The 20,404-nt window shown below is 51.7% G+C and overlaps 1 long non-coding RNA gene across 1 annotated transcript in view; it reads right to left on the reverse strand.

Moving 5' to 3' along the window:
• LOC108178227 (uncharacterized) overlaps positions 1-18,190 on the reverse strand; it is a 159,331-nt gene extending 141,141 nt beyond the window's left edge. Inside the window, exon 1 of the long non-coding RNA XR_007909846.2 lies at positions 16,750-18,190. This is a non-coding gene — a long non-coding RNA (uncharacterized lncRNA). The remainder of the gene's footprint in view (positions 1-16,749) is intronic.
• Between the last annotated feature and the right edge of the window lie 2,214 nt (positions 18,191-20,404).

The raw sequence follows: 20,404 nt of genomic DNA on the forward strand, positions 1-20,404 counted from the left end.
ACAGACATGCACACACATACACACACACACATATACCTTGCCCAGTTGTGTCAGTGTTTACATCTACACACAAACACAAACCCCTACACAACACTAAAAATACTAAGGAATAACCACGTCAGTGTGCAGATCCATCGAAACATCATGTTGTACGTGGTGAATATGTTTTTTAAAAAAATTTTTATTTATTTATTTATTTGAGAGGTAAGAGTTACAGACAGTGAGAAGGTGAAACAGAGCGAAAGGTCTTCCTTCCGTTGTTTCACTCCCCAAATGGCCGCAATGGCTGGAGCTGCGCTGATCTGAAGCCAGGAGCTTCCTCCCAGTCTCCCATGAGGGTGCAGGGGCCCAAGCACCTGGGCCATCTTCCACTGCTTTCCCAGGCCACAGCAGAGAGCTGGATCAGGGAGCAGCTGGGACCTGAATCAACGTCCATATGGGATGCCGGCACTGCAGGCAGTGGCTTTACCCACTGTGCCACAGTGCCGCCCCCCCCCAATTATTTTTATAATCAGGGCAAAAAATATATTCTAAAAAAGATAGGATGAGTCTGGGTTGGTTGCAAAATACAGTATGTGCTTCCACTTTAAGCTACTGTCACAGTCAGCAGGCACAGGAGGAGGAGGAGGCTGTGGGAAGAAAGAAAAGAGAGGAGCATGTCCCGGGGGCAGGGCGGCTCCCCCAGCAAGGGCCCACGTGACCCTGAAGAGGACTGGAGGCGGGGTAGGGGCTTCCTCCCCGTCCCGAGAGAAGAAGGGACCCAGACGAGCACCAGGGGCGTCCCAAGGTCCACACCCCTCAGAGGATGGTGCTGGCCGTGGGGAGGGGACCCCTGGAGCAAGGCAGGGGAGAGACGTTGACGGAAGTTACCACACAGCCCCAGAGGGGACGCCAGCCAGCCACGGGACATGTCCTCATCCCACGGTCCAGGACATGTAAAAATACCCCCACTTCAAAGACCACATATTAGCTCGTTTTACACAAAACATATGGGCTGGAAAATTTCTCTGTGTTGATAATGGTTATCACTGGGATGTAAGATGGGGCTGATAGTCTAATTTGTTGTATATTTCCAAGCTTTCTACAGGGAACATGTATTACTCGTATTACCTGGAGAAAAGAAAAAAAAAAATGATCAGTGTTTACACACACACACACACACACACGCACACGGAAATCCGGGCCCAGACCCCGCACAGGGGAGGGTTGCTGGAACAGGACTGGAGCCGAGGTGAGGTGGACCTGGGCGGCACAGAAGCCCAGTGGTCCAACATGGAGCCCCCAGGGCTGGCCACAGCCGGCACGGGTCACTAACTACCTGGATGCAAATCCCAGAGCAGAGGCTGGGCGGGGGTGGGGGGGTGGGGGTGTTCATCTGCCCCCAGCTCCGTGTCTGTGGGCAGGGCAGGGCAGGTGCTGAGCATTCTGGTGCAGACACAGAAAGCTCACGCTGGAAATCCCATTCCTGCCACGGGTGACTCCGCTCAGCTGGCCCAGCCTTCCTGGCTCCATCCATGGCTGCCACACGCAGCTGGGAAAGACCCCCCGGCACCCTGGATCTGCCTTCCCAGGTGAGGGTCCCCACCTCAGCAGAACTGCTCTGCAGTGCAGGCTTCTCCCTCCTCCCCTCCACCTCCTTCCCTCGGGGTCCTGCACCCCCCTCTCAAACGCCACCACTCCCTCCAGCACTTCCACAGAGGGTCTCACTCCCCCCTTCTCTTTGAAACCAGGGAAGTGCTCCCTTGGCTGGTCTCCCAACCCACCGCAGGGCTGGACTCCCCCTTAAAGGATGGCTGAACCCCCACTCCCACCCCCAGTGCATGGCAGGACTCCCTACCCACAGCATGGGCTTTGTACACCTGCCCCAGCTTCCATCGAACGCCATGCTGGGTGCCAGGCAGCGTGATGCACGGGGCAAGGACACAGGAGGACATGCTCCCGGCTTGCACACAGCTTGCTTGTCCTGTTCCCTCCCTCCCCTTCTCCAAGGGAAACACTGGCCCTGGCCCCAGTCACCTCCTCCCCAGGCTTCCAGGACCTGCCCCACCAATCGCCTGCCTCCACACAGCTTGATGCCTACTCGCTGCCTCCAACTGGCTCTCCTCTTCAGCAGAGAAACAGGCTCCAGGATTCCTCACTCTTTTTAAAGCATTTTCTTAGCCGTCATCCCTGTCTCTCTAGTGCCTTTCCACACTCAACCCCAACTCTTGAAAAAAACAGTCTTCCTGGGGCCTGCATTGTGGTGCAGCCAGTTAAGCCTCTACTTGCAATGCCAGCATCCCATAGGACCACCAGTTTAAGACCTGGCTGCTCCACTTCTGATCCAGCTCCCTGCTATGGCCTGGGAAAGCAGTAGAAGATGGCCCAAGTCCTTGGGCCCCTGCACCCACGTGGGAGACCCAGAAGAAGCTCCTGGCTCCTGACTTCAGATCAGCGCAGCTCCGGCTGTTGCAGCCATCTGGGGAGTGAACCAGCAGATGGAAGATCTCCCTCTCCCTCTTCCTCTGCAACTCTGCCTTTCAAATTAATTAATTAATTAAAAAAAAAAAAAAAAGATGCGCCCTCAGGAGCACCTAGCACTGGGGAGAGAACACCTGGACACGGAATGAGACTACAGGCAAGAAGACCCTGTAGGAGGGTGCTGGGGGCTTCCCTCCTCTTAGAGGAAAACTAAAGACGCAGCTGTTAATCCTCAAGGCGGTTTTCATGGAAACACTCTTAAATTAACACTCAAACAGCATGTGCCGCCGTGAGCTGACGGTCAGCATCCCTTCCATTCCTCTTCGGGTTAGAACGTCACCCTCTCTTAATGCAGTCTCTTCTCCCACATGTCTCTGAATTAACACCCTTCTCTCTCGCCCAAGCCCACCCATCCGTCTTCAGCCCAGCCCCGCTCCTGACCCAGAGCCTGCTTTCCTGAAGTTAAAACTTTTCCTCGATGCTTTTCTCTACCTCCTTCCCTGGCTCCTCTTTGGAGGTAAACACGAATGCTCCTATCCGTGCTGGGCTCAGTCTTCGTGAGCTGTCTAGATGAGCAGTCTAAGGCCAGCCCTGAGCCTGAGACCCCACCGCTTTCCCAGCAGGCTCTCGCCTCTCCTCCTGCCTGAACTCTAACAAAAGAGCAGCCCCAGCCCACTGCCTCACCACCCACTCACACACACACACACCAGTCACTACATGCAACCTGATCTTGACCCTCTAGGAATCCGTCCTCCGGAGGGCCCTTGCTTTCCAGCACAAGGAAGCAGGGACACAAACAACCCAGCCCTTGGCAGTGCCAAAACAGTGCAGATAAAAAGCTGGGGGAGAAAGAGGACGGGGAAGCGAGGAGCTGGCATCTCACCTCCTCCTTGAAGGATGTGCCACCTCCTGCTCACAAGCACAGCAATGCGACGCCAGTTACACAAAAGACGAATTTATTGTCCCCAGCAGGAAAGAAGTCCAAGAAGTCCTGGCCGGGTTTACCTGATGCCTATCAGGGCACATTCCTGAGCTCCCTTGATCTCCCGTGTTGGGCTTGCTCTCCTCCAGGTTTTCTCCAGATCTTGAGACTCTCACTACCTTGGAGCTGATGGTCACAGTCTCTCTCCAGCTCCCGACATGGCCCCTGCAAAAGTGCTGGCTGCTCACTGTAGGTCCCTGCTGCCCCCACTGCTTGCAAGAAAGGAGACGGTGTGATACGGAAAGAAGAGTACAGCAAGTGGGATAGGGTTTCAGCAAGCGCTACGTGGACAGAACCGTGAGACAGACGTGGTGACGGACAGAGTGTGTGTGTGGGAGGACACACATCCGCGTGCACGGGGAAAAGAAGTTGCAAGTGAAAAAAGACGTTGGGAATGAGACTGAAGCCCAGAATACCAGGCTGCATCCGTGTGCATGGTTTTCCCCCTTATGGCAGGGTGGAGAGTGTTGACCATTGTCAAGCATTGAAAAGAGACGGGTGGTTATTAAACAGGGTGATGACCAGGTGTGACTGGGGCGTTAGACAGATCACGGTGATATCAAGGAAAGGGATGGAGTGGCAGTTCCTGGAAGCACAAGGAACCATTAGCCACGATGGTGACCTTTCTGGGCTGAAAGGGTCAGCTCCCCGAGGCTGGAAGCCGAGGTTAAGTAGGCAAAATGATGCCTTCCTGGTAGGAAGAGAGGTGACTGCTTCCTGAGGAAAGACAACAGGGTAAGACGGCAGAATCTTGACCTAAAAGTTCTGGTTAAGGATGGTGGAGAAGAGGGAATATCATAGTTGCTAATAATAGTCTTCCTGGTACATGAGTACAGACGCACTGGCTGTTAAAATATTAAAATATTTCTCCACCAGTTGGTGAACAGTTGCTGCCCTAGCATCCCCTCCCAAAGCCATTGGCTCCTTAACTCAACCTGGGCCCCCAAGACCTTCACTGGTTTCAGCAACTGCAGCACAGGTCTTGAGCCGCCGGGAGAACCTTCCAGAACCTACTCCATCATACAATGGTCCAAGTCCTCAGTGCAGAATGGCGGGTACCTGTGCCACACTGTTCGATATTTTGGAACTTAGCCCTGGGTGAGAGCAGATATCTCAAGGGGAAAATTTTCCAATTTCCCAAGTCCGGGAGTACTGGGAAGACTGGATACTATGCTCCGTTAGATTTTATCCCCCTCTCCTGTGAACTCATAGAGCAGTTTAACCGCTAGTCCGTAAGTTAATGGTGTTCAGACGGTGGAAACTTAACCTGACTGTAGTGTTTAGAAGTGGGACATTCAGGAAGTGGTTAGATTGGATTAGGTCATTAGGTGGCACCTCCATGACTGAATCCTAATGGCTTTATTAGGAGGGGGAGAGAGACCACACAGACACACAGGAGCCCCCACAGGAACCATTGAGAGAACCTGTGCCATGCTGTGTGGACCTCATCCCTCCAGAACTGTGAGCCAAAATAAACCTCTTTTCTAGGAAGCAGGCTACCGTGGGTGTTTCATTATAGTAACGAAACCTGAGCGATGCCCGGGGCCACTTGAGAGGTGTTGAGGGGTGGGGAGTCACATTTACTGGAAGGAGCTAGACCCCTTGTGATAGTGCGACTCATAATGAGAAACACACGCTTGGTCTTCTTCCCAGTTTCCTGACACACAGCTCCTACAAGCCTTGGGATCTCTAACGTGATAAGTGCTTCTGCATGCTGGCGGCTGAGGGCTCTCACAGCCCCCTGAAGGGGGAAGGCCACAGGGGAAGCAACCACTTGGTTACAGTTGGCACATGTAGCACCACCCACCCACACCTCCGGGGCTGAAGGTTGATGGCCAATGATGCAGTCAATCACGCCCACATAATGAAGCCTCCATGACAACCGTAAGGGCAGGCTGCACAGAGCCTCCGGGCCGCTGGAGATGTGTGGTGGTGCCACACTCGGAGAGCACATGGAAGCCCTGTGCCCCTTCCCACAGGCCTTGCCCTATGCCTGCCTTCCATCTGGCTCCTCAGTGCCTCCCTCCTTGAGCAGGTCCTGTGCTAATAAACCAGGAAAAGCAAGTCTTCCCTGAGTTCTGTGAGCCCTCCCAGCAAAAGAGCTGAACCCAAGGAGGAGGCAGTAGGGACCTGTTTTCCAGCCAGTCGGGCAAAATTAGAGCTGCCTGTCAATCTACTTCCAGTAGGCATCTGAAGGGGGCCAGTCTTGTGGGGCAGAGCACTTAACTTGTGGGACCCACGCAGAGAGGGTCAGAATTGGATTGAACACAGGACGTCGGCTGGCGTGTGCTGGGTGTGGGAAAGCACACACACTGTGTGTCGTGGTGAGTGTGAGAGCGGGGGAAACACCTGGCTCTGTACCACCTGTGACACCTCCGGTGGAGCTCACGGTCTCTGGCAGACAAACACCCTCCTCTTCACTGTGTTAACTTGTACCAGGCAAAGTGATGTTGAGAAATTCTCAGCGCTATCTGCAATCATTTTATTTCTCTTTGATCCTGCCCTGGTCCTCGGGACCTGGGATATTCAAGCAAAAGTAGACATAAAGAGGAAGATGACTGCCTAACTCGGATTTACCCTTGGATTACTCTACATTTAGGCAAATCACAAAAGAGATTAGAGAGCTTCCATTTGACCCAGAAAAAGTACAAAACCAACGTGGACAGCGATGGCATCATCTATTTATAACCATCCTCTTAAGAGATACTGAATTCTGTAAAAGGCCAAACAAATGTTTAGGAAAAAGCCAACCATGGCAAGAAGCAAATACGTGTAAGTGCCTTCGTGCTAGCTTGTTTGTTTAGCAAAGTGTTCAGAATGGATCTGGGCCTCAAGGAAATCTCTTAAACTCTCAACGTTCAATCTAGAAATATAACTTTTTTTAACATGTGTTCCATAATTGACATTGGAATATTCATTACATGGTAAAGCTTTATTTTTCACACAGCACTTAAAGGGCAGGAGATAACCAGTTTGTTCTTTCCTCCAAAGACTAAATATAGAATGACCATGTGACCCAGCAATTCCGCTCCTAGGTCTAGGCCCAGAAGAACTGAAAACAAAACAGGCACACAGATGTTCACATTAGCATCAGTCACAAAAGCCAGAAGGCGGTAGCAATCAAACGTCCACCAACTGATGAACGGATAAACAAAATGCACCATGCCCATGCAACGGAATAAATATCATTTATCCATGAGAAGCAATGAAGTGCTGAAACAAGCTACATTACTGAACTTTGAAAACACTAGGTGGGGGCCAGTGCTGTGGCTTAACAGGTAAAGTTGCGGCCTTGCAGTGCTGGCATCCCATATGGGCGCCGGTTCTAGGCCTGGCTGCTCCACTTCCGATCCAGCTCTGCTACAGTCTGGAAAAGCAGTAGAAGATGGCTCAAGTGCTTGGGCCGCTGTACTCAAGGGAGAGACCCAGAAGAAGCTCCTGGCTCCTGGCTCTGGCCATTTTGACCACTTGGGGGAATGACCCAGTGGATAGAAGACCTCTCTCTCTCTCTCTCTCTCTGCCTTTCTGTAACTCTGCCTTTCTAATAAATAAATCTTTTAAAAAAAGAAAAATGCTAGATGGAAAAGGTCAGACATACTGGATGATCCCGTATGTGTGAACCTTCTCAAATCTATAGCGACAGAAGGCCAGATGGGGGAGAGAGTGAGGAGTGGCATCTTAATGGGGGTGGGCTTCATCTGGGGGTGAGGAGAGCCCTCCGGCACTGGGTGAAGGTGATGATTGCACAACGCAGGATGAGTTAAAGGACACTGAATTACACACTTCAAATTGGCCACGTTGGTGAATTTTGCTATATTGTATCAAAAGGTTTTTTTTAATGTAAATGTTAAAAAGACAAGAGAAGGGGTGAGTGTTTGGCATAGCAGTTAAAGATGCAGCTTGGGACACCCACATCCTTTACTGAGGAGCCTGGGTTCAAGTCCTGGCTCCACTTCCGACCCCAGCTTCCTGCTAGGAAGATGACCGTGCGCGGACTTGGCTCCCGGCCATGCACGTGGGAGGCCCAGACTGAGCTGCAAGCTTCTGGCCCAGTCCCTACTGCTGCAAACATGAGGGCAGTGAACCAGCAGCTGGGAATCCCCTCTGCCTCTGCCTCTGCCTCTGCCTCTGCCTCTGCCTCTGCCTCTGCCTTGCAAATAAACGTAAAAGAAGCTTAAAAAGAAAGGGAGGGAAGGCACTGGGCTGGGCTTGCCCACAGAGCACCAGCCCTTCTGGTTCCAGGCTCCCCCTTCCTCCCAAAGCAGCCAGCCCCCAATTAGGTTTTGGATCCTCAATAGTTAGCTTAATTACAATGCAAAGACCTTGGCGTTGTGTTCATTTTCCCCATACTTCAGGAAGGACAAACTACCTTCTATGTATGGAAATTACCTTTAACTAGGTTTAAAAACTGCTTCTCACTTATACTCATTGCCAGGTCTACCCAGAAACGGTTAGCAGCCAGCTCTGAGTACAGGCTGGTACCAGAAGCTTTGGGTAAAACTCACGGTCGCCGATGATGAACTTGAGCCTGCAGGTGCAAGGCCCACAGGACTGGAAGTGGCGGGAATGGGCCAGGAGGAAAGATGGCTGCGTGTCCCTGCCACTCAGCACTGAAACCAACATGGAGCTTCCCTTCCCGCTGGCCACTTCCCTAGTGCACATGGCAAATACCCTCCTCACCAGTGCTTCTGAGGGAATGGAGACATCCAATTCCTCATCTGTGGAAAATTCACTCTCTTTCTCTTTGTGTGTGTGGGGGGAGGGGGAGGAGAGAGAGAGGGGGAAAAGAGAGAGGAGAGAGAGAGGAGAGAAAGAATGAATGAACCATACAACTGTGGATTTCCTATAGATTTTAGAGTCAAAAACAACATTTACGGTTGCTATTTTAAACCCAAATTCGAGAATTTTTACGACAGGAAACTATGCTAACAATGACACCTTACTTCCTGCAAGCTCCCAGTAAATTCCACTCATTTCCATGTTTACTTTACCAGAGCCTGGGGCCGGGTTCCCACATCTGAGTCACTGAATGGGTTTTCCGTGTGTCCTCATGAACAGCCCGAGACACTCTGGAATGAGGCATAAAGAACTGGACCAACTAACACATCCAAAACACGAACGCTGAGAAAGCCGCCTTCTTTCTGACCTTGATCTTTGCAGGGACGCCACTGTTGGACCTGCAATGTCATTTTGAATACTGATCACCCCATTTTTTTCCAAATAAAGTGTTTCCACTGTGATAATCCTTTTCCCAGCAATGACTGGCACAAGACAGGCTCCTCTGGAGTCACCACGTAGCTGGCACCTCCTTGAAGCAAAGAGGGGAGGGAAAGGCAAGGCCTCCGGCGCTGTTACCCAGACCGAGTTCCCGGAACTGTCATCCTGAGACGGTTGTCGATTGTTGGCCCTGGGCCTGGGGGAGTCTGCTGAGATCTCTCCTCCTCCTCCGGGCAGGAATCCCCCGTCCAGACCCCACCGGACGCTGGGGCGCTCCGCCCTCCCCCTTACTCACCACTCCCTGTGCCCTGTGACCCACATTCCACAGACACCTCCGGCATTGCTGGTCCGCTCCAATCTGCTAGGTTTTTGACCCCTCGAATTCAGGAGAACCAGTGATTCAGCCAACAAACATCCTGGGAGGCAGGAGTCTGGCAAGGAGGCTCAGTCAACACTTGGGACGTCCACACCCCATATGGGAGCACCCACTCCTGACCCTCCCACGTCACACCCAGCTTCCTAAAGTGCACCTGGGAGGCAGCAGGCGATGGCTCCAGTGCTGAGCAGGCTGTCACTCCTACGGGAGACCCGCGTGGAGCTCCTGGCTCCTGACCTCTGCCTGGCCCAGGCCTGACTTGCAGGAGTAAGCTGGCGTTTCTCCGCCTTTCAACAAAAATGAAAAGAAAAATAAATATTTTTAAAATAAAACCTAAAAAAGAAAAAAAGAAGGACTGGCCTAGGCGGCAGGTCCAGAAACTTCATTGCACAAGGCCACCCCGCAGCGGCAGGAAGCACACTGGTCAGTGGTTCCCGTCCTCCGTCCAGTTTCTGACCAGAGAACTCTCCAGTCGTTCCGGGCGGGAATCTCAGTGTGAGAGGCAACAGCAGTGACATCCTGTGCCCTGTCCGTGAGGGCGTTGTCCAAAGTGCCAGGCAGCCGCCACGGCCACCCACGGGCTCCTGCTGCTGCCGCGCCCTTGGCTGTCACCCACCGGAGCAGTGAAGGCTGGGCCCTGTGTCGATCCGGCCCAGGCTCCGGGGGGCAACCTTACTTTGGGCAAATGGCTTCCCTTCTCTGAGTCTCTGTTTTGTCGTCAGTAAAACAGCAGGAAAATAAAAAACCAAGGGTGCTTATCTCTTAAAGCTTTACAAAAGACAAGATTGAAAATGACCATGGGGGTCTGGCACTGTGGTGTAGTGGCCTAAGCCTCCACCTGTGCCACCGGTTCAAGTCCTGGCTCCCCTCTTCTGATCCACCTCTCTGCTAATGTACCTGGGAGGGCAGTGGAAGATGGCCCAAGTGCTTGGGTCCCTGCACCTGTGTGGGAGACCCGAAAGAAGATTCTGGCTCCTGGCTTCAGATTGTCACAGCTCTGGCTGTTGCGGCCATTTGGGTGTGAACCAGTGGATGGAAGACCTCTCTGTCTGTAACTCTACCTCTCAAATAAACACATAAATCTTTAAAAAAAAAAAAGAAAGAAAGGAAGGAAGGAAGGAAGGAAGGAAGGAAGGAAGGAAGGAAGGAAGGAAGGAATAAAGAAAAGAAAAAAGAAAAAGAAAAGAAAGAAAATGACCATGCATAAAAAGCACTTAGAATGGCGAGCTGGGAATGTAGGTGATGCTGGCCACCTTGCTTCTGGTTCCTTGAGCCCCTCGCTAGTTCATGTGAGAGTGAGCAGCTGGGACAGAAGCCGGAGGAAATGCAGACCCTGGTGGGAGAGGAAGGGGGCACCTGTGGATGCTTCAGGGGTGCACTCACGATGTGAGGGGTGGGGAGAGCCAGAGACGAACCAAAGATCAGAGCTCCTGGGCCTGGCAAGGTCAAGGGCGAGCCTCCGACTGCCAAGGGCTAGCACGTGCTGACCCCGGGCACAGGAGGGCCTGTCTGGGTGCTTCCAGACTGATGGCGCCCAGGGCCTGGCTTCGAGCACATGGCTGCTTCCTAGCATAGCCCCGGATGTGCCTCAGCAAGGTGGCACTGAGCTGCTGGAGCAACACCACGGGGCACCCCTCCCCAGCTCTGGGCGGCAACCAGAGCTGTGCCCCTGGACACAACTGGCGCATAAATGGAGACTCAGCAAACATTTGTTGACTAAATGGTTGAATGAAGAGGAGGTGAATGTGTACATGAGTAACCGAAGGCAAAGCAAGGGTCTAGAGCGTCAGGACTCGGGGTTTCTGCCTCTTCTTTAGGACTGCGGTGGGCAAACTTGTGTTGCAAAGACAGAGCTGGCCAGTGAGCCAGGCTCTGCGGTGCCCCCGGTCCTGCTGCCGCTGTCTCACTGGGCAACACGAACACGAGCAGACGTGGCTGTGTGCCAATAAAACCGTACATACCTACACAGAAATCTGAAGCTCGCAGGATTTTAACCCATCAAGAATTTTCTTCTTATTATGTTTTTTGTTTTCCCCAGCAATTTAAAGATGTAGAAAAACCTTTCTTTGGGGACCAGCGTTGTGGTGCAGTGGGTTAAGCCGCCACTTGCAAAGCCAGCGTCCTGTGTCAGAGCACTGGTTCAAGACCTGGCTGCTCTGCCTCCGATCCAGCTTCCTGCTAATGCACCTGGGAAGGTAGTGCAAGACGGTCCAAGAGCTTGAGCCCTGCCACGCACGTGGGAGACCCAGATGGGGCTCCTGGCTTCAGCCTGGCTTGGTTCTGTTTGTTACGGTCATTTAGGAGTAAACTAGTGGATGGAAGATCCCTGTCTGTATCTCTCACTGCTCTGCCTTTTGAATAAATAATTGGGAAAAAAATCATTCGTAGCTTACAAGCCTTCCAAACACAGGTGACACTTGCATTTGACCCCTGAGCCATAGTTTGCCAACCCCAGCTTGTGGACAAGTAGACAAGGAAAAGGGAGACCATAAGATGCTTATTGAGCACCTGCTGTATGCCAGGGATGTGTGGCTGAGGACCAAGAAGAAAAGAGTCCCTGACCCCCAGAAGCACAAGTTTTCACTGGAACAGGAGAGCCGCTAACAAGCAAGGGAAGTGCAGGCTGGGTGCTTGGCACCCAAGAGACAAACAAGACTGCACCAGACGGTGGGAGAGGCCGCTTCCGAGGGCAAGAGGCTCGGTGCCTTCTCACAGGTCACGGCCTTGAACCTAGGGGACACCCAGAGAGGGCAGCGACATGAGTCACAACTGGGAACTGGCCAAGGCAGGGCATCAACCTGGTCCCCTCTCCCAGTGCTAGGACAGAGAGGGACCAGAAAGGGGACCAAGCAGGTCACGGTCACAGTCCCACGTGCAAATCAAAGATGGAAAACAGGATAACAGTCAGGCTGGCTGGGAACATTACAGTGGATGCTTGGAACTACTCCATTGTCCCCCAAATAATCCCCCCTCACTGCAGCCAAATTTGGGGACTGCCGTACCTACTCAAAGCCTGGGCTATGTCCAGGAAATGGCCTGGTGGCAAGGTTGTCCCTTGGAAACAAAACACAGAAGAAACAGTTGTCCACATTTACTTTATCTTTAGCAAAACCTACAAGGTGAAGTGTCTGCAAAGCTACTTAGCTATAAAGAAAGTACAGGGACAGGCATGTAGACTGACAGTTTAGGTGTGGTTGAGACCTCTGCATCCCACCCTGGAGAGCTGGGCTGGAATCCCAGCTTCCACGCAGAGCACATGGCTCAAGCACTTGGGTTTCTGCTACCCACATGAGAAACCACACTGAGGGCGCAGCTCCTGGCTTTGGCTTGGCCCAGCCCTAGCTGTTGCTGGCATTTGGGGAGTGAACCAATGATGGGAAATCTCTGTCTAATTTTCTTGCTGGATTACTCCCAAAATGCCCACAACAGGTGGGGCTGGGCAAGGCCAAAGCCAGGAGCCTGCAACTCCATCTGGGTCTCCCACACGGGTGGCAGGGACCCAAGTACTTTAGCCACCATCTGCTGCCCCCCAGGCTGTGCATTAGCAGGAAGCGCAAACCCAAGCACTACATCATCTTAATCATTATGCCCTAGCTTCAAGTTTAAATGTTGGAGTCCCATTCTGCACCAATAAGCAGAATTGCAAGTTAACTGTTTTATAGATGGAGCAAATCAGGTGAGGCCAGTTTCCACATGCACTCAAAGGACAGAGAATTTTACTACCAGCCTGGTGATCCTGTGAAGTACACAAACGCCGTGAGGTGTGCTGTGACCTGACGTTAGCAAGGGCAGGGAACCCTAGCCTACAGGCTACCAACTTTTAATTAATGCTATTTTTTTTATTGAGATGATGTTTTATTTATGGATTGGAAGTGGAGGAAAAGAGAATATTTTAGTAGGTAAAGGATGTAAAAAAAACACATTTAGCAAATACCATAAGATATGGAATATACAGGAGTCAAAAAAGCACATAAAAAATTAAACATTAATACTGTCCAGAAGATTTTCACTGGACAATGGTTGAGTGTGAAAATGGTGCAGCTATCCACAGAGTATTTATCTCTCTCTCTCTTTTTTTTTTAAAGATTTATTTATTTATTTGAAAGTCAGAATTATAGAGAGAGAGAGAGATAGGTCTTCCATCTGTTGGTTCACTCCCCAGTTGGTCACTACAGCTGGAGCTACGCCAATCTGAAGCCAGGAGCCAGGAGCCTCTTCTAGGTCTCCCACATGGGTACAGGGGCCCAAGCACTTGGGCCATCCTCCATTGCATTCCCAGGCCATAGCAGAGAGCTGGATCGGAAGTGGAGCAGCCGGGACTCGAACCGGCGCCTACATGGGATGCCGGCACTGCAGGCAGCAGCTTTACCCGCTACGCCACAGCTCTGGCCCTGAGTATTTATCTCTTATGCTAGCAATGCTGAGTGCAAGACGCCTTGGAAATTTCTAAGGAATCAGCATTCCAGCGGGGAAATCAACGGCACACTCAGCTCTGCATTGTACCAAGGTGTGACTAACTTATAAATGCAGGTGGGCACAGCACAACTCCTGAGGCTGCTCCGTGCTGTCGTCAGCGAGGCCCAACGGGTGTGAGAAGGGAGGGGTCATGCAACCCTGAGCTGCGAGGAGAGGACACGGTGAGAGGACCTTCGACTGCCAGGCACAGCAGCACTGAGCTGACGCCACAGGAGTCAAGGATATTACTCCTCAACCTCACATCTGCCTTCCCTCCGTCTGCAGGGACTCCTCGCTGGCCTGACCCAACAGGAAGCCGGAGGCTGTTGTTCATGCTGGTCCGATCTCCTGGGGAGAGAGCAGGATGGAAAGAGAGGAGAGAGGACACAGGGCAGAGAGAAGACGCCAGGCACCCAAGGCATCCTCCTTTGTGCGTCCCACTTATATATCCCAGACGAGCCCAACAAAATATTCACCTACATTATCTAAGCCCCACAGCCAGCGTTCAGAAACATGATTTCTGACCCACGAGCAAAACAGACCACAGCCCTCCTGTATCACAGTTATGCCTGTTTCTGAAGCTTTTCTCCACCACCTGCATCTTATTGAACATCGCGAACCTGAAGTCTGTTAAGCCCCCAAGTCTGCAGTTAAGACTTATCCCTAATGCTTTAGTTATCTTTCTGATAACCTCAAAAGGTCTCTTATTATTCCCCCTGCGCTAAGAAATTTCATGTCCCCTTTTTTCTTTTTTCTTTTTTTTTAAAGATTTATCTATTTATTTTAAAGTCAGAGTTACACAGAGAGAGAAAGAGAAGCAGAGAGGTCTTCCATCTGCTGGTTCACTCCCCAGATGGCCACAATGACCGGGGCTGTGCTGATCCGAAGCCAGGAGCCAGGAGCTTCTTTCGGGTTTCCCATGCCGGTGCAGGGGCCCAAGGATTTGGACCATCCTCCACTGCTTTCCCAGGCCACAGCAGAGAGCTGGATGGGAAGAGGAGTAGCCGGGACTCGAACCGGCGCCCATATGGAATGCCAGCACTGCAGGTGGCGGCTTTACCCCCTATGCCACAGCACCAGCCCTCATGTCTCCTTTCATTCTCCAGAATTCTACACACTCATTTCCACCTGGACACCCAAATCATCTGTCAACGAGCGGCTTCCCAGGGAAAAGTCGCGAGCTGTTCTGAGTAGAGTCAGGGAGCATTGCCCCATGAGAAATCCTTGGATCCACCTGTGCAAGGCTGTGTCTGGCCTTGACATCATTATCCATATAAGACAGACCAGGGCTGGCACTGTAGCACAGCAGGTTAAAGCCCTGGCCTGAAGTGCCGGCATCCCATATGGGCACCAGTTCTAGTCCTGGCTGCTCCTCTTCTGATCCAGCTCTCTGCCGTGGCCTGGGAAAGCAGTAGAAGATGGCCCCAAGTCCTTGGGCCTCTGCACCTGCGTGGGAGACCCGGAGGAGACTTCTGACTCCTGGCTTCAGATCAGCACAGCTCTGGCTGTTGTGGCCATCTGGGGAGTGAACCAGCGGATGGAAGGCCTCTCTCTGTCTCTACCTTTCTGTGTAACTCTTTCAAATACATAAAAAAAAAAAAAAAAAAGCCCTGAATATGGTTCTTCTCTCTTCAAACTTCCAGCTTCTGCTCTTCTCTACTCTTAGCTAAAAAGTAATCTCTTATTTCACAGAGAAAAAGGAAGCAGCGGGAAGAAAACGGCCACAAGCCGCCACCGTCCCCTTCACCAACCACAGCTATGCCTGCGCGTGGCCCCAGTCTCTGCCTTCCTCTTGTGACAAAACTGCAAATCCGAAACCCGAAGCTTTGGGAGCACTGACACAGCGCCACAAGTGGAGAACGCCACACAGGATCCCACGTGGCAGGTCACAATCAAAAGCCAGCACGCTAGAAACACTGGGTAAAATTCTTTTCAGGCTCTGAGTGGCAGATGGATAAGGGGTCTCCAACAAGTTTATGCAAAAGTGTATATTATGAAAAAACTATGCACAGATTTCCACCCACTGGCTCACTCTCTATATGTCCACAATGGCAAAGACTGGACCAGGCTGAAGTCAGGAGCCAAGGATTCCACCCAGGTCAACCACATAGGTGGCAAAGCCATTGCTGCTGCCTCCCAGGGTCTGCTTTAGCAGAAAGCTGGAACAAAGGTTTTCTGATAAGGGATCCCATTGTCCCAGCTGGCAGAGCCCAACTGCCAAACACCAGCCCAACTTGTCTTTTCACTCATTTGCTCATGAACTTGTACTTGAAACCCTTGTCTGTGAAACCTGAGCGAATCTCATGGCTGGAACTGGGCCCTGCTATGATCTGTTTATGGTTTGAGTGTGTTCTCCTGGGGTTCACGCATCAGAAGCTTGGTCCCTGGTGTGGCGGGGTTAAGAGAAGATAGGGCATTGAAGAGGTCAATGCCCTATCAGTGCAAGGTCAACGGGTCCTTAGTGGCCCTGCCCTTGGGAGGATTCATTGCTCTCCCGGTTGGGTCTCCCAGGAGTTATCAAAGAGCAAAGCTGACCCCTCCCCTTCTCTGCTTCCTGTCTCTCCATGCAACCCCCCCCACACACACACACACCCGTGGGATGCCTCCTGCAGCCCTCAGCAGTGCCACGCTCTGGGACTTCCAGACTGTGAACGAAAGAGCCCTCTTTTCTTTGTTAAGTATCCAACCTCGGGTATTTCAATACAGCAAGAGAAAAAAGAAAGTCTCACCCCAAGACATTTCACATTCTAAAATCTGAAGAAATCACTCATTCTCCGGTGTCAAGCATTTCAGACGAGGGACACTCGGCCTGCACTCTGGATGGACAGCAGGCCCCTCTGCAAAGCAAGACTCTCCCCCAGCAGACCCCCCGGTCGCCACCGACCCACAGGTGGCTCCAACAACTCTCCCCTTTCTGGCATCAAGTTTCCCTTTATTGAACCTTTCCACCCAAACCTTCCAGTATTTTGAACCATGTTATTAAAAATCAAAAAACCCTCTATTGACCTTTGTATCAGTTTCCCACGGTTGCCCTAAACAAACTGCCACAGCTGGTGGGACTTCAAACAGAAACGTGTTCTTCCCCATTCCGGAGGCCAGAAGTGGGACATCCAAGGGTCAGCCAGCCACAGCCCCCTGGGACTCGTGGGAACAGCCCATCATCTGCCTCCTCCTGCTCCCGGCCCAGCCTGCTCCTCTGCCTGGCTGTGCCTCCCTCGTCCCCTCCTCTGCCTCTGCACTGACGACGCCTCCTGCTCACCTCTGTGTCTCCTCGTGCCTGTCTCAGAACTCCCTCTGCCAAGGGTCCTCGTCAGTGGATTTAGGGCCTGCAAGATAACCGAGAATAATCTCCACCTCTCAAAATCCTTTTCCTAAATAAGGCAACATCTGTGGGTTCATATCATTTCTGAATTCCCTTTGCTTAGCTGTCAGAATCATAAACTCAATTAATAAACGTAAGAGCAATGACACAAGTGGAAAACCACCAGCTTGCAGCCACCACGGAAACAAATGACTCAGACAAGGATCATCTTGGCTGCAAAACCACCGGACAAAATGCCACTGATGAAATGGACGTTCACAGGGCGGGCATGTGGCCAACCAGTTAAGACACCCACGGCCCGTTTTGCAATGCCTGAGAGCCAGCTCCAGCTCCATTCCCAATTCTGGCTTCCTGGGAGGTAACAGATGAAGGCCCAAGTAGCTGGGAAACCTGGATTGAGTTTCCGGCTTCAGCCTGGCCCAGTCCCCACCTCTGCAGGCACTGGGAGAGTGATCCAGAGTCGGGAGCTCAGTCTGTCTCTCTTTCTCTCTCTCAAATAAACGAGCATATCCATAATATATTTTTTAAAGAGGAATAAAAGGATATGCGTGCAAGCTCTAAGCATCAGCCAGCATATCGTTTATTAATGGTGGTGGCAGGGGGGTGGAGATAGAGGGGGCAGCCCTGTGGTGTAGCAGGTGAAGCTGCTGCCTGAAGCGCCGGCATCCCATACGGCCGCTGGTTTGAGACCCAGCAGCTCCACTTCCAATCCAGCTCTCTGCTATGGTCTGGGAAAGCAGTAGAAGGTGGTCCAACTCCTTCAGCCCCTGCACCTGCGTGGGAGACCTGAAAGAAGCTCCTGGCTCCTGGCTTTGGATCGGCACAGCTCCACTGTTGTGGTCAACTGGGCAGTGAAGCAGCGGATAGAAGACCTCTCTCTCTCTCTCTGTATAACTCTGCCTTTCAAATAAATAAATAAACCTTTTTTAAAAAAAGTGGCAAAGGGGCCAGCACCTTCATGATGGAGAAATCTGGTGAATGCTTCCTCAACCGAGTGAGCAGGCCTTGCCCTGACACCCCCTGCGGACCCAACATCACCTGTAGAGAGAACGGGAAAAATGCACCATCTGGATCTACCCACCAGGACATGCGCAGTCAAAGCCCATCAAGGACAGTCTACAGAGTAACTGATCGTAGTTATGGGGGTGGGCTTAGCACTGTGGGGCAGCAGAAAGTAGAACGTGGGATGCCTGCGTCCCACAGCTGCACGCCTGGTTTGAGTCCTGGCTGCTCCGCTTAGGATTCAGCTGGGAAGCAGTAAACCTCAGGTTGAGTCCCTGTCACCCACGGAGGAGACCTAGCCTGACTCCTCAGCTCCAAGTTTAGCCTGGCCCCGCCCCAGCTGCTGGGCGCTTGGGGACTGAAGCAGCAGACAGGAAAGCTCTCTCTGCCTTTGAAATAAATAAAATCAATAAATACAAATTTCTTAGAAAAAGCATGATGATTTTGAAAATAAGGAAATGCAAAACTTCGAGGAACTGTCAGTGGGTTCTCACCACCCTTGATCACCCATAATCTTGGCCTGGATGGAAACCTTGATATAATGGGGTGATTAAGCATATGTATTTTATGGAAAGGATACCAGCCATTTACAAAAATCCCTCTTATCGGGACCAGCGCTGTGGCACGGTGGGTAAAGCTGCAGCTTGCAGTGCCGGCATCCATTGTGGGTGCCAGTTTAAGTCTCGGCTGCTCCACTCCCGATCCCACTCTCTACAATGGCCTGGGATAGCAGTAGAAGATGGCCCAAGTGCTTGGGTCTCTGCACCCATGTGGGAGACCTGGAAGAAGCTCCTGCCTCCTGATTTCAGCTCAGCACAGCTCCAGCTATTGCCACCATTTGGGGAGTGAAGCAGTGGATGGAAGATTCTCTCTCTCTGCCTCTCTGTAACTCTGCCTTTCAAATAAATAAATAAATCATTTTTTAAAAAAATCTTTCATATCAAATGTTCAACTGCCAGCTAATTCTGAAACAGTTCAGTATGTTTCAAAGCTAATTTCTGTGTGCTTCTCTACGGGGGCATCACAGTGTTGCAGGAGCACAGCCAGATGAGACCCTGTGTCCCCGAGCACAGGGCGTCGCCCGTGGCCTGGCGACCACTCGGAACCTGGTGTCCTGATCAGGAAAAAGTGGGAGTCTTTTTTTTTTGACAGGCAGAGTGGACAGTGAGAGAGAGAGACAGAGAAAGGTCTTCCTTTGCCGTTGGTTCACCCTCCAATGGCTGCCACGGCCAGTGTGCTGTGGCCGGCGCACCACGCTGATCAGATGGCAGGAGCCAGGTGCTTCTCCTGGTCTCCCATGCGGGTGCAGGGCCCAAGCACTTGGGCCATCCTCCACTGCACTCCCGGGCCACAGCAGAGAGCTGGCCTGGAAGAGGGGCAACCGGGACAGAATCTGGCGCCCCGACCAGGACTAGAACCCGGTGTGCCAGTGCTGCAAGGCGGAGGATTAGCCTAGTGAGCCGCGGCACCGGCCAAAAAAGTGGGAATCTTAACACCCACCTTCGGTGATAACCAGAATGCTTGGCAACAGTGCTGGGGCTGATGCAGACATCAGAACACCCCACGCTGTGGTAGGAATGTGAAATGGCACAGGGGTCCTCAAGAGGTTCACAGTGTGTACCGTGAAAAACTACGCCTGGGTTTCCAAAGTGTGTGTACCAAGGCAAACATGCCTCTTACGTCCAATTTTCTACAAACTTTTTGCAGTACCCCTCTTACGAACCAGGATAAGCAAAGCTACAGAGACAGAAAGTAAATTAGTTGTTGGCGAGGCCCAGGCGAGGAGAAATGAGGAGTAATTGGCAGAATGTTCTAGAATGGATGGTGTGCTGTGGCCTGATGTGCAAATGCACTAAAAACCACGGAGGCACAGCGCTCCATGGGGAGCACCGTGTCGAGGTCGGGCATCTCTCATCTGACACACTTAGACCCAAAGTGTCTCCGATTTGAGAATTTTTCAGATTTTGGAATGTTTTCATAAAGTTTCCGGGATGAGCATTCCTAACCCAAAACTCTGAAATCCAAAGGCTCCCAAACCTGAGCTTTGTTGAGCATCGTGCTCACACAGGTGCCAGTGTCACACAGTGTCAGAGCACTCCGGGCTGCGGATTTTCAGAGTAGGGACGCCCAACCTGTCTGTGTGAGTTATAGCTCAATAAAACTCGGGGTTTGGGAGCCAGCCCTGTGGCGTAGCGGGTAAAGCTGCCGCCTGCAGTGCCAACATCCTACGTGGGTGCTGGTTTGAGTTGCTCCAATTCCGATCCAGCTCTCTGCTATGGCCTGGGAAAGTAGCAGAAGATGGCCCAAGTGCTTGGGTCCCTGCACCCACGTGGGAGACCTGGAAGAGGCTCCTGGCTCCTGGCTTTGGATCAGCCAATTGGGGAGTGAACCAGTGGATGGAAGACTTCCACTCTCTGCCTCTCCTCTCTGTGTACAACTCTGACTTGCAAATAAATAAATCTTAAAAAAAAAAAAACCCTTAGGGTTATTTTCTTTTTTACAATAAACCTGTCTTGCATCAATCTTGTGAACTTGAGCTAATTTAAGAAAAGTGCTAGGATGACACTTAACAAAAAACTAGACGGAATTA

The sequence above is a fragment of the Oryctolagus cuniculus genome, chromosome 13, assembly GCF_964237555.1.
Source record: "Oryctolagus cuniculus chromosome 13, mOryCun1.1, whole genome shotgun sequence".
Taxonomy (NCBI): Eukaryota; Metazoa; Chordata; class Mammalia; order Lagomorpha; family Leporidae; genus Oryctolagus; species Oryctolagus cuniculus.